The following is a 12,937-nucleotide window of genomic DNA, read 5'->3' on the forward strand; positions in this document are numbered from 1 at the left end:
CACTTCCAAACTTGTTGAAGCGTAAAATCGTTCACACTGAATTTATATCTCCAATAATAACACAATAATATAAACACAGGTAAAGAAGCGGTCCAAGATACTTTTAGAATGTTTAGTACTAAAATTAGTAAAGTACGTATGACATTTTTAGCCAAAAGTTCTGGTCCAAGTGTAAAGGTGACTTAACACTAAGTGGCACTCAAACAAATAATTAGAGTGAAATCAATGCGATTGAGAAAGGTAAGTAAATCGCAGACGTAGAGACTGACTCTCAAATATATATATGTAGCTGAAACTTAACAGGTGTTTGATCATCGATTTCGTTGAGTGAAATTTTAGTGACGTTACCAGTGTGATATCGATAAAAGTAATTATTAATTTATTTATTTTCTCTTTAACACTGTCTATCATATTTCACTTAATTTTCTATTAAGGTCACATTTAGAAAAACAATATTTGTTTAATCTTTCAAAAGACACCATCAACATTATCCATATGACTAAGATAATCAATAAAACAACAAAGTAAAAGCCAAAATATGATGTAAATAGATTACATAATTTATACTTTATTTATCAGAATTAAGATAAATATTATTTGAATTCTAAAAACGTGATGATCTAATTTAAAAATAACTTTAGTATTTCTGTTATCATTATGAATACGCGTCGATGCTATACATCTATAGATGAGATAAGTTGGTAAGTTTTTTGGGTTTCAGATAAATACGTTATATTAAGAAAGGTCGAAGCAAGATATATCTTGCTCAAAACACGAGCAGCTCTTTTGGGAAGGAACATATGAACATTACTAAAGATGATAGACAAATAGTACCCTACTGCTATCAAATAGTCTTATGTGGCAAAAAATATATCTGGCCGTATCAATAACGAGTTGTACTTTTTGCATTTTCAATGACTTGTATTTATATTTTATCTTATTTACTTAGACTACGTTTTATCGATGACAATAGTGGAGGTGTTGTCTAAATATTAATAAGAATCCTAGAGTGGGTCCGAACAAAAAAAAGAACAGAATATAATAGATACCTGTCCATAGATAATAAAATGGTGTTTCAAAGTAGATATTTACATGAATAAATCTGTGTTAACAATTAAATACCTACCATTTCTAGTCTTCAAAATTCAATTGATGTGGTAATCTTGACGGCGTTGATAAATCTCCATTATGTTTCCTCCATGATACGTGACATCGATAAAATCACATGTGCTATTCTGGAAGTGTTAGACGACTTATATAAATGAATGAATAAACCTAATTATTATTATTATTAAAAAAAATAATTGTAATTATTTCACACTAAACCATCAAAAGATACACAACATTATCATACAAATTCATACATAATGAGGACAGGAAGTCAAGGACTTTCATATATATGTTAATACGAAAATCTGTTACATTGCGCCCAATACCTCGTTAATTGATTCCTTATGTAAGTCGCTATCGATATATTCGTTATCTTGGCGCGCACCCAACACTACTATCGAATTCGAATCCTTATTTCCACTGTTAGGGAACGTCATTTTCACCGGACCGACAATTGAGCAGAAACTATGTCAAAACTTAAACAGTTGTAGAAGAAATTTAAAAAGGTAATTTTTTTAAGCTTTGCATCAGAAATCTACAATATTTTTGATGGACAAAAATCACTTTACTAGTAATGTTAGTTACAACTGGCTGTAAAAAGGATATTTATAAAAAATACACACTATAATATATACTATTTTTAAAAAACAGGAACTAGGAGGATTAAATTGCAACTACTTATAATAAAAATAATTAGGTAATAATGTGAAAGTAATAACGAATCACAAAAGTTCAGAAACGTCTTAAAAAAACGAAAGTCGTGAAAAGAAATCCCATCATTCCATTTATTGTGTAACAATTATTGGTACTTACCTAGTTTATCGAACTAAATTTTATCGTATCACATTATCTACAATAAATACATACAACAATACATATCTACAATAAATTCTGTAGATTTTAAATTATTGTTGTTTAAACAATTATATATAAATATTGGATTCTTTTGTAAATCGTAAGTAAATATAAGCGAATGAGAACGCGCGCCAAGACGATCCCGTCAGCCCCCGCCGGTCGAAGATTAAAACCAATGCTATTATTGTGGCTTGCAACATGATGGAATGTTGGCTTGCATATTTTTAGGGTCCCTTCAATCGTAGACTATCATTCATTAAAAAGTATTTTTTTTTTGTTTCCATTATTAATTGGTTTTCTTTTATTGCGTTTTCGTATTTACCCTAGGTGTTGATTGTATATAAGCTATTTTTACATGATACATTTTAATTTTTAGCATTTTAGGTTATTTTAAAACTGTCAAATTATTTGAAGTTTAAGATATCTATTGAATATATACTATGCACCATTTGACGACACGTTGGCGCAACGGTCACAGCACTGGTTTGTGGCTGTTGGGCTGGCAGTTACGATCCCCGCACATGACAAACATTTGTATTGGTCATACAGATGTTTGCCATGATCTGGGTGTTTGTACAGTCCTTTTGGGTCTCCCAACCGTGCCTCGGAGAGCACATTAAGCCGTCGGTCTCGGTTGTTATCATGTACACCATAGCGATCATTACTCATGGTAGGGAATATATCCGCCAACCCGCATTGGAGCAGCGTGGTGGATTAAGCTCTGATCCTTGTCGTAAACGGGGAAAGAGGCCTATGCCCAGCAGTCGGCTATTACAAGCTGAAGCGATGTAGGTACCATTTAAAAAAACGACTAATATAAAAATTATTAATTATTTGCTACTTGAATTTAAGAATATTACTAATTTTACAAAATGAAGTTCGTGAAACCTTATTGCAACCATATTTTTATCCAAACTTGACAAGTGTTGTATTGTGTTGGACTGTATCGAAAAAAAAGTTTTTGTTTACCTTATATACCTAGGTATTGTACTAAAAAACTATGACAAATTCAATAAAGATAATTCATCTTTTTTTTGTTCAAATTTACAATGTAATAAAAACTATGATCGATCCTAAATTAATCCTAAGTTACTCGGTACCTTACATAACGAGGATGAACATTCTGTTTACAATTTTGAATGCTTTCTTAGGATGTCTTAGGCGATTGCAAAAAATGTTATTAAATTAGGCTGTTTTAAAATATATGCCGATACAATATTTTGGAATTTCACAAAATCATTCTTTTCGGGTTCGTGTCGAATATTATAACTAGTTTCATAATTTTTAGACTAGATTAGACAATAATGAAAAAAACGGATATACTCTATAAGTTCTATTTTTAAAAAGCGTTTCCTTTTTTTTAAACATCATATGTAACTAAAGAATAATAATAAATATCCACGGATATTTTTTCGTGGAAAAACTCAGTGTCGGTATCAAGGGCCAGTTGGTGGTTCATATACTTTCGTATATTTTTTTTTATTTCCTCTCCTCTCGGTCGGCGTGAGAGTTTTGTGTGGTTTATAGTAGACGACAGATAAAAATCATATTTTTAAATGTTTTATCCAAAGGTGGCCATTTTAAAAGACACAAGTTTTTTTTTCTTTTTTGACTAGTAAAAAGTTAAAAGTTTATGAAAGAATATTTTTGTACTTTACTTCTTTGCTTTCTTATATTTAAAATAAAATTACAAATATTCAATCATTTAGAATTTGGGTGAGGACTGCGGAAAACCGGGATGTCTGGCGCGAACTTGGGGAGGCCTATGTCCAGCAGTGGACTGCAATAGGCTGAGCTGAAGCTGAAGCTGAATTTAGAATTTAGCTACTTTTTTGGTATCTAGATGTTCAGCCATTGATTTGCCCGTTCTAAATTACAATATCTACTTGTTATATTGCTTAACATTTTCAGTTTCTGCTTCAGTCTAACATGCTACTATATGATGTTTTAAGGCCTAACTAAACAGATAATTTACAACTAACTAATTTCGACTAGATATTAATCTGAATTAGATATAAAAAAGAATTAAAAATAAGTTCAGTAATGTAAAGGTTTATTAGTTACGAACAAATCTTTATCAATAATAATATCTATGTATAGTTATGTATATGTATGTTAAACAACTTTAATATATTTGAAATAACAAATTACTTTTTTAATCAGAATTATTTATTAGGTCACAGCAATCGTTGTAAATTTTTCGTAAAAAACTACTGAAAGTCCATTAATGAAATTGACATGATATTGTTACACTGTAATGCAGTATATTTGTTATTAATGATATAACTGACTTCGAAAAAGGTAAAGGATATGTAAATCAATCAGACCATCGTAACACGAAACGGAAACTCTTTCGTATCAAAATATAATATAATTATATTAATAAAATATAATATAGTCACTTACTTGGTCTTTAAAATTCTATTGACATTGTAATCTCAACCGCACCTTCCAATCTCTTTCGTGTCTTCTCCGTGCTACTTCGAGACGAAATCATGTGTACTCTTTTACCGAATTGAATTGATCAATTGAAATTTATAATTAAATAATTCTTTATTTCTTATCTCACACAGAACAGACACAAAATGTGAATATAATTCGTAATTCTTTTAGAATATATATCGACCTGCAGAACCTTTCAAAACTATTGTTTGTTTTTTTTTTTCGAGAACATCGTAAAAAAATTTTCTTACACAAATTTATCGCAAACCTCATTTCGTAGATCAGCCTCGTTTTGTTTCAAGCTGAGCTATTTCCTCAGTATAATTCCTTATCCAAATTGAAATTGGTCGGAACTCGCTCGACTTGCTTAAAATATTAAAAAAAAAAAGTTTTATTGAAATTGCAATAGTAGCATTAGTGGTAACCGCTATTTTTTCAAAGTATGAAATTTTCCTGTAATTTTTAAATATTTTGAACAGTTGTTTTTGTTTCATAAATAATTCAACCAACTGATATAATCATTTAGAGCAATTTTTATGTTACTAGGTCGGCAAACAAGCGTACGGCTCACCTGATGGTAAGCGATTACCGTAGCTTATAGACGCCTGCAACACCAGAAGCATTGCAAGCGCGTTGCCGACTCAATCCCCAATCCCCCCAGGAGCTCTGGTCACCTTACTTCACCAACAGGAACACAATACTGCTTGAAAACAGTGTTATTTTGCTTTGATCTTCTGTAAGGTCGAGGTACTACGCCAGTCGGTCTGCTCTATATTTTGAGCAGGAAATTCCTGCTGTGCCCTACCTACCTCAGTTATTATAAACAAAATTTTTATAACCAGTTTTAAAGAAAGCTTTCGCAGTCTACATAGGTAGGTATCACTTCAGTCTGTCGCAGTCCACTGCTGGACATAGGCCTCCCCAAGTTCGCGCCAGACATCTCGATTTTCCTCAATCCTCATCCAGCCTACACCGGAAATCTTACGTAGATCGTCAGTCCAGCCGGCCGGAGGACGTCCCACGCTGCGTTTGTCAAGGTAGGTAGGTATAGGTTTCTTAAAATCACAATATTTATTTTACATATATTAAATATCTTTTAAGACATTAAATTTAACCTGTGTAATTAATGATTCTAAATTTAATTTTGTTAATCTGTGGACTGATATTTTTTTTTGCCAAAAATGAATAAAACTTTAGCTTATACTTCAGCTACACTGGTAGCCATTATTTAATTATAGGCTTTAAAACATCACTGTACCACTTACATAAGCAGAATAATGATAACTAACATAAATACGGGTAAAACTGAGTAGATAAGCTAGTTATAATATAAACAAGAAACATCTTCGGGTTGAATAATCGTAGCCTGCAGGAGATAATGATAAATTAAGTAAACAATTAGTATAATTCGTCAAAATCATCTCGCTCTGAACATTTCGTCACAAACGGGGATTGTATGACACTCATTTTCATATCACGAACTGGTAATAAGTACCTACATTTCTGCGAAAATCTCTACAAATAAACAGAATAGTAAAACGTAATAAATTAAAAAAAAAACAAACATTAAAGAGCTTAACTTTTTAGTAACCGTAGTTGGCCGAGTAACAAATACAAAAATAGTTATTTAACTTTAGTTTTATTATATTTTAACATTTACTATATAAAAATTAAATTCCCCTCAAACTTAAAACGCATAAAGTTGTTTCACATAGACGAACTCGCAAATAGCACTTAATTAATTAATGATACAAATCTGCATTTTGTTTTATTGCTCGGGTAAATTCTAATTAAATTATGTAATTTCTTAACTAATTATTTCTTAATATTATAAAGATTACATTTTTTCTTCTTGACAGTGAATAAAACTTGAAATAGCTACCGGTTTGTTTTTTTTTTCGCTGCTAGATGGCAATCCTATCCAGAAGTACAGACTATTAAACATTACGTTATTATATATGTAGAAAAATATTTTTAAGAAAACGTGGTGTGACCTATGATATATGGTGTGACACCATTTTTGTTGTTAAAGTTAAAAAAATTCTTAACTTAGTCATACTACAATTTAATGGGTAAAAAATCTAACTAGTAGATAAATTATTCAGAAATTCACACCAGTTAGTATTCTTGAACGCATTTTAAATGTATAGTGCATAAATGTTAAAAAAAGCTCTCAACAATCTCGATCTAGGAACGTACCTAATAATTACATACGCTGATACCAGAAAATTAAAAAAGAAAATTGTTTTTCATCACAAACCTGTAATACCATAATGTTGGTCTACATTTTAATACATTAAAATAAACGAAAAAAGAAATAAATTAGTTTACTTCTTTAAGACAACATAATTATGGTAAAATTTTCATCGAATTAGCAAATGCAAATATAAATTTCTTTATTAAAATTGTTATAAAGTCGTTTTGAAAAGAAAAAAAATAACAGTCTCCAGGCACGCGTAATAAAATTAGTCAAGATTTCGAGAGAGAATTTATGCGTGTTTACGAAGTAATGTTGCGCTCCGAGGCCTGCTGTAACCCAAGCTGATTAATTATTTAACTCTGTTTTTGTCCCAACTTCAAGTGTCGCAGTGCTTTGTTGAATGAAAACTTGTTCTTTGTTTGACACTGCCGCGATGGTTTTATTATTTCGTTTTGGTAATTAAGAAGGAAGACTTTTGTATTAAAATATTGAAAGTGATTGCTATTTTAATTGTGTTTTTGGTACGCGTATAAAAAATGTTTATTAGAAATTTTACGTTCTAAAATATATTAGTAGGTATGATTTTAAAGTTTATAATTGTGTTTGTTCCCAAACGAAAAGATAGTCAAGTAAATATACATTATTAGAGTTAACTCAAAAAGTACTCGTCACATCGCGAGCGTTACATGAGAAGCACCACCTTTCGATAAAAAAAAATCGAAATCGGTCCACCCAGTCAAAAGTTATGACGTAACTAGTAATGTTCCGGATATCCGTATCCGTATCCGCGGATATCTGCGAGAAAAATGAGGTCCGTATTCGTATCCGTATCCGTCACTTTTCTCGCGGATCTTTCACGGATTTTCTATTAATTTTCAAATTCAATTGATAAGATAAAATGCTGCATAATACCTTAGATAATGTGATTAAGTAGTATAATTTAAAAATAAATCCATTCAATGTATTTTTTTTTTCGTAAAATTTGGCACCTTTAATTGAAAACATAATTATATTCTAGTAAGTAACGACACTAATAGTAAATAACTAAAAAGATACTTAATCTTATCTTATGAGATCATTATTACACATAGAAAGTTTATTTTTTTACAAATGTGAAAAAATGAATGACAAAACTCTTTTTTATTGAAACAACTTTGTCGGATTTTATCGCGGTTTATTAAGGTGCCCGACGATTCCTGGACCTGGTTCCCAAACAAAAGTAATACGCGCACAATGCAAGTAGAGTTGCCAGATCGAATGATCCTATTATCGGGAGAAAAAAAAACAATTTTTTGGGATTTTGGGACTTCGATCGGGAGAAACAAAATAAAAATAAAGTAAATATATTGAAAACAACAACAATTAACATTACTGTTACCTATAGAAAAGTATACATAAATAAATACTAACAATAATTGTGTTTGCTCATAAACGAAAAACGAATGAATTAAAACCGACTTCAATTACAACGACAAGTAATACAACGTAAGTAGACGCAAAAATAGTCAAGTAAATACGCGTTACCAAAGATTACTCATAAATTTGTAATCAGATCTCGATAAAATTTAAATGTGATCACATGATAAACACCAGCTTTCGACTAAATTAAAAATCATCAAAATCGGTACACCCAGTAAAAAGTTATGCGGTATAATACAACGTAGGTCGACGAAAAAATAGTCAAGTAAATACGCATTATTATATATAATCCGAAAGGTACTTGTTAAGTCTCAATTAAATTTAAATGAGACTACATAACACGCATCACCTTTCGATTAAAGAAAAAATCAACGAAACCTGTCCACCTAGTCAAAAGAATACTTAAAAAAATACAATCAAATTGAGAACCTCCTCCTTTTTTGGAAGTCGGTTTTCTCATTACCTATATTATCATTTCACTTTGCTTCAGCCTGTAATATTCTACTGCTGGACCCAGGCCTCTTTTCCCATGTAGGAGAAGAATAACAGCTTAATCCACTACGCTGCTCCAATGCGGGTCGGCAGATATGTTCCCTACTATGATTAACGATCGCTATCAGATGTACATGATAACAACCGGGACGGACGGATTAACGTGCTCTCCGAGGCACGGTGGGGAGACCCACAAGGACTGCACGAACTTCCAGACCACGGTAAACATCTGTACGGTCAATACAAACGTTAGCCATGTGCGGGGATTGAACCCGCAACCGCCAGCGCAACAGCCACAAACCAGTACTGTGACCATTACGCCAATGCGTCTTCATAATTATTATGAATAATCAACGAAATTTAATAAAGTAATTTATGTTTTAGCTTGACACGTGTATTTTGTGTTACTTTCCACACATTTACCCATTTTTTGTCTGATTTCACTATTTAAATATGACTTGAAATTCAAACAATTTTCATTAAAATTGAGTCGAATTATATTAACTCTGCTTTTATCACATCCCTGCACCAAACACTCTTTCCCAATTGCAATTGTCCCAATTGCACTCTTTCTCAATCGCATTGGTTACTGGAATGGACAGCGCAAAACATATCTTTTTTACCTCATTAGATACACTTACTAATAAAATATGCCAGTATATTCATTGGACATATGAATTTTATCTTCTGAACGGCTATTTAAATTAAATTATTTGTTTTAAAGAACAATAATAATCATTGTACAATTCAATTTTTCCTCTAGATCCAAGAGCTCATTCCATGGCAACAAAGTCGCTTTTCTTAGTGAAAATTTCGAGAATCTATACTAATATTATAAGGCTGAAGAGTTTGTTTGTTTGTTTGTTTGAACGCGCTAATCTCAGAAACTACTGGTCTGATTTAAAAAATTCATTTAGTGTTAGATAACCCATTTATCGAGGAAGGTTCTAGGCTATATATCATCACACTAAGACCAATAAGAGCGGAGCACCAATGAAGAATGTTTCAAAATCGGGGTTTCTTTTTTTCTTTTGGCTTCCGCTGCGTGCGCTGCGGAAACAGTTAAAGTTTCGCAAAAATCATGTATGACAGAATTCTTCCCCTTTAAAAGTTTTAAAAAAAGTCCGCGACAGCATATCCCTATCTTTAAAGGTTGGCTCACTATAACCTTTTTTTTTTTTTTTTTGCTGGGCGACTACCTCCAGGGTCGCGAGGTCCTATTGCCAGGGCGCGACGGTCTGCGGCGACGTCGTGTCTCGTGCGGAGTTCCACAGGGGTCAGTGCTGGGACCACTCCTGTGGAACATCGGCTACGACTGGGTGCTTCGGGGCACGTTGCCCGCAAGTGTGCGGGTCTCGTGCTACGCCGACGACACCCTAGTCGTGGCAAAAGGAAGGGACCTCGCGGAAGTAATGCGGTTGGCCACGGCTGGCGCAACACTTGTGGTCGGCCGTATACGAGCCCTGGGGCTGGAAGTCGCCCTGACGAAGACCGAGGCCCTACTGTTCCATGGGCCTCGAGGGGGACCCCGTCCAGGTACGCGGGTGACTGTGGATGGGGTTTCGGTCCGGGTGGGGACCCAGATGAGGTACCTGGGTCTCACCTTGGACGGGAGGTGGGCTTTTGGGGCTCATTTTGCAGAGCTAGCCCCAAGAGTCGTGAAAGCCGCCGCCTCACTGGGAAGGCTGCTGCCGAACGTGGGTGGTCCGAGTGCACATTGCCGTCGGCTGTACTCCGGGGTCATCCGGAGTATGGCCATGTACGGGGCACCCATCTGGGCGGACGCCCTCGGTCGCGCCAACAAAATCCAGCTGCGACGGCCGCAGCGGGTCATCGCGACGAGGGCGATACGCGGTTACCGGACGGTGTCCTGGACGGCGGCGTGCGTGCTGGCCGACGATCCCCCCTGGGAACTGCAGGCGGAGATCCTCGCCGAAACATATCATTTTGTGGCGGCGAGGAGATCCCGGGGGGAGTCTCCTACGTGGGAGGAGCTCGCACGCATGCAGAGGCTGGCGCAGGACACCCTGTTGCGGCGGTGGACGGAGGACTTGGCTTCGCCAGTCCCCGGGCAGTGGACGGTGGACGCAGTGAAGCCGGTCCTCCGGAAGTGGGTGAGGCGGCGGTTCGGGCCGCTGACCTTCCGTCTGGTGCAGGTGCTTTCCGGACATGGGTGCTTCGGTAAGTACCTGCACCAAATCGCGAGACGGGAGGCGACTCCAGCCTGCCACGAGTGTGGAGCGCCAGAAGATACGGCGCTCCACACGCTGGAGGCGTGCGCCACTTGGGAACCGCAGCGGCGCACGCTTTCAGCGGTTATCGGACGGGATCTCTCGCTGCCGAGTGTCGTAAAGGCCATGATTGACAGCGAGAGATCGTGGCAGGCGGTGGTCTCCTTCTGCGAAGAGGTAATGACGCAGAAGGAGACCGCGGAGCGGGCCAGAGAGGAAGACGCCTCTGCTGGCCCACTCCGGCGCAGACGTACGGGGGCAAGGAGAAGGCGGTTTGCCCACCTCCTCCCCCCCTCGTAATAGTGGGGTCGGCGGCCGATAGTCGGGGGACTTCGGCCGGCCGGACGACATGACCCCATACGTCTGGGGGTGGCCTTGTTGCGAGCGAGGCCACCCCACCATCATGCCGGGGCCCGGAAGCTTTGTCCGGGCCTACCGCTGAGGCGAGGTGGCGAATGCTAGCGCGACCCCTCTCGCCCCACCCAGGCGGATGACTGCTAACACGTGGTGGTTTTTAGTCAGTAGGAGTCTGACATAACCCTCTGGCGCCCCCGCGCTGGAGGGTATCCATGATGGATTTTCCCCACGTAAAAAAAAAAAAAAAAAAAAAAACTAACCTTTTTTATAATAACCAAATTTGCTCTAAAATATTTCATTATTTCCGAAGGTGTTTTTATAAACATAATATATCTAAATTAAAATACGCTATTCATCACAAGTATTTAATCTTAACTTAAATTATAAAGCTAAAGATTTTGTTTGTATGTTTGTTGTTTGAACGCGCTAAACTCAGGAACTACTGGTTCGAATTGAAAAATTATTTTTGTGTTGGATAGTCTATTTATCGAGGAAGGCTAAGCCATAAAAAGATGATAATATGAGATGATAATTTGACCAATAGGAGCGAAGAATCAGGGGAAAATGTTGCAAAAACGGGGAAAAAATTTCATATTGGAAGGCTTCCGTTGCGTACGCTGTGTGAACGGTTCAAGTTACCAAAAAAATATGTATGAAAGAATTATTCCTCTTTAAATGATCTAAAAAAATATCCGTGACAGTATATCTATCTTCCAAGATTACCTTATTATACTATATATATTATTACCTATTACCTTATTATGGTAATCAAATTTGGTCGAAATTAATGCATTAATGCCAATTACTTGTCAAAGAATTTTATCAACATATTATTAATCTTTATCCAAATAAATGTATTGTTGATTAAGAGTATTTAATTGTAAACAAAATTGTCCTTGACATCACTTAATTTTAAATAACACCTTAGAAGACAATACAACTTTAAAATCACTCCGCAACAAAATTAACACGCGCGCATATGATGCGCAAGACAAAACGCAGCGCTGGCCGGCAGGCGAGGGGGAGGCGGTGCTTGCTGGCCGCCCGCCGTAGCCGCCACCACTAGCGCGTGTAGCTCTACAAAGTACCATGCCGCGCGCTCAGACGCGCGGTCGGCCACAGCGGTCGGCTCCCTACGGAACGGGTAAATTCAGCGTAGTGATTTTCGAAAGTTTACCCTGATATCGTTGAAATAGAAAATAAAGATTATCAATGGATGTGTCAAAGGGCAATATTGGCGGCGAGAAACAGTAGCGTTGACGAAATTAACTACCTAATTTTAACTAAACATCAGGAGATATGGTTACACATCTATTGATAATGTAATGGATCAAGAGATGCATTACCCACAGGAGTTTCTTAATTCTTTCAAACCGAGTGGCCTTCTCCCACATTCCCTCAAGTTAAAAATGGTGCCCCAATAATTTTACACATAAATTTATGTAACGGGACCAGACTTCAAGTCAAATTTCTACGCAACAACGTGATCGTAGCAATAGTTTTTGACTGGTCCAGCAGTTGGTCAAACGGTGCTTAAGAGCCATTTCACAATTTTACGCTCTGCAAGTTTAGGTAAATTTGGTCGCATCGCGCGAGTCGTACGAGCCGCGCGATCTTTGTGCTAGTACGTATAGTATGACAACCAAAAGACCATCGTGATCATTTTCTGATGTATAATAAAAATTATAACTATGGTATAAAATGTTTTTTACATAATTAATTTATTAAAAATTTCAAGTATGTTATATAACAACAGTCGATAAATTTAAAATAAAATTAAAAAAATCAATTTTATGAAACAATTTTTTTAAATTGATTTAGTTTTTTCAGT

Source organism: Melitaea cinxia, chromosome 9, assembly GCF_905220565.1.
Source record: "Melitaea cinxia chromosome 9, ilMelCinx1.1, whole genome shotgun sequence".
In the NCBI taxonomy this organism is placed as follows: Eukaryota; Metazoa; Arthropoda; class Insecta; order Lepidoptera; family Nymphalidae; genus Melitaea; species Melitaea cinxia.